The sequence below is a fragment of the Pipistrellus kuhlii genome, unplaced genomic scaffold (assembly GCF_014108245.1).
Source record: "Pipistrellus kuhlii isolate mPipKuh1 unplaced genomic scaffold, mPipKuh1.p scaffold_m20_p_1, whole genome shotgun sequence".
Classification (NCBI taxonomy): Eukaryota; Metazoa; Chordata; class Mammalia; order Chiroptera; family Vespertilionidae; genus Pipistrellus; species Pipistrellus kuhlii.
This window is the reverse complement of record NW_023425404.1, coordinates 136,768,623-136,770,860: the sequence shown is the minus strand read 5'-3', so window position 1 is coordinate 136,770,860 and position 2,238 is coordinate 136,768,623.

Here is a 2,238-nt window from a genome sequence, read left to right as displayed (position 1 = left end):
TGGTACAGTATTCTTGGATTCAGACCCTTCCTTTGCATTACTTTGTATATTTCATTCCATTTCCTTCTGGCCTGATGTGTTGAGAAATCAGTCGCTAGTCTGATGGGGGATCCTTTGTAGGTAACTTTCTGTATCTCTCTGGCTGCTTTTAAGACTCTTACTTTGTTGTTAGTGTTTGCCAATTTAATTATAATGTGCCTTGGTGTCAGTCTTTTTGGGGTTCATTTTCCTTGGGACTTTGTGAGCTTCTTGGATTTATGTGAGTTTTTTCTTCCCTATATCAGGAAAGTTTTCTGTTATTATTTCTTCAAACAGGTTTTCTATTCCTTGCTGTTTCCTCTCCTTCTGACACCCCTATTATGCCAATGTTGTTTTGTTTAATGTTGTCCCAAAGTTCTCTTGAGCTCTCCTGCTTTTTATTTTTTTTTTCCTAGAAGCTGCTTTACATGAGTATTTTTTCCCTTTTTGTCTTCTAGCTCACTGATGCGGTCCTCTGCTTCTTCTAGTCTACTATTGATGGTTTCTATTGAGTTCTTTATAGCAGCAATGTCATTTTTCATTTCTTCTTGGTTCTTTTTTTTTTCTCTTGGTTCTTACACATATTGTCAAATTGGTCTTCCATTCTTTTCATCCACCTTATGACCATTTTTCTGAATTCTTTCTCTGACAGGTTGCTCGCCTCCATTTTGTTTACTTCCTATGCTGGTGATGCCTGTTTCTTTGTCTCCCCATGATCTCTCTTCTCCAGGTGTCTGGTTATGTAGTTTTCTCTCTCCTTATCCCAGTTGAAATCTGACCTCTTCGTGAGGGTGTGTAGAGCTTCTCTGAATCCGTGTGCTTGTGCCACTTGGGGACTGGTGTTCTCAGGTTCTCAGCTGTTTGGTGGATGCTTTAGTTGTAGATTCCTGGGGCTTTTCAGGCTTCCAATAACAACTACCTTCCTTTTCAAGATGGCACGGTCTCCACGTCCGAACCAGTCACTCCAGGAGGGAACCCAGCAGCAATAAGGGCTACCTGGTCAGGGGAGCCCTGTCCAGCAGTCTGCCACAGTCTCCTGGAGTATAGCTGTTCCTCAACTCACCAACAAACACTCTCTGGGTGACCACACACTCTCCCTTTGTTTTCTCACACAGTATCTTGCAATCTGCCTTCCAGTCAGCAGCCATCTTCTTCCCCCTCATGGGGATTTTTGGTAAGTTAATTCATAATTATACTTGAGCAGTACATTGACCCAACTGACATTTTATAATATACATTATCTACAAAAAAGTATTCCCAGTGTAGGATTCCTGAGCAATTATGAGCATGGGGGTGAACAAATTTTGTATACGTGTGTGTGTGTGTGTGTGTGTGTGTGTGTGTGTGTGTTTGAAGTTTGCCTTTACTTACCACAAAAAACACATCAATTTGCCATGTAGGAAACAATCATTATCCAAAAAGAGTTCTTTATCCCAATAAAATTTAATTTAAAACAAAAAAGAGCTCTGGATTTCTGTACTATATCCTCTGCCTTACAGTTTAAGGAAGATGAAAACATCATCTAAAAGAAAAAAATATTATTAGGAAATTTGCTACGCTCTTGAATTTTTAAGTGATTTTCACAAAGCTGACAGGGTGTTGTGTGTGTGTGTGTGTGTGTGTGTGTGTGTGTGTGTTTGTCGGGGGGAGGGGAGATTCTCAAGATAAAAGATAAAACCCAAGCAAGGAGAAATGAACAATAGTATCTTTTGTAAGAATGCCTTTTTGCCACTAATGAGAATGATTTTAGGTCATGATAGCTCTCTGTGATGCAAATTCTCATGGTGCCAAGTCAGTGTTGCATCAAGACTGGGCAGTATAGACCCTTTCTCAGGGCCTCAGACACCATCTCAAATTAATTTCTCTCAGTCTAGGCCTCCTTTTAGCTCACCCCCAACCTGGGCCTCTCATGCTAAACCTTGTCTAAATATGACACCTCCACCAGGTCCTGCACTCGGTGGAAAAATACCATATGCATATGTTATTTCCCATCCTCCACAGCTGTAAGACACTGATGACACGTAGTTCTCCAGGCTTTCAGAGTCCTTTCCAGTAATTAACTATTTTTCATGGCAGGTGTCCATGAACCACTCCACACCATAGATGGTCATGCTGAGTCCCCAGGATTGATGTCCTGCCCTCTGAAAATCCCTCACTGGGCGATGGCAGAGCCAAGTTCAGAAAGTGAGGGCCCCAAAGAAATGGGTCACCTCAATGTGA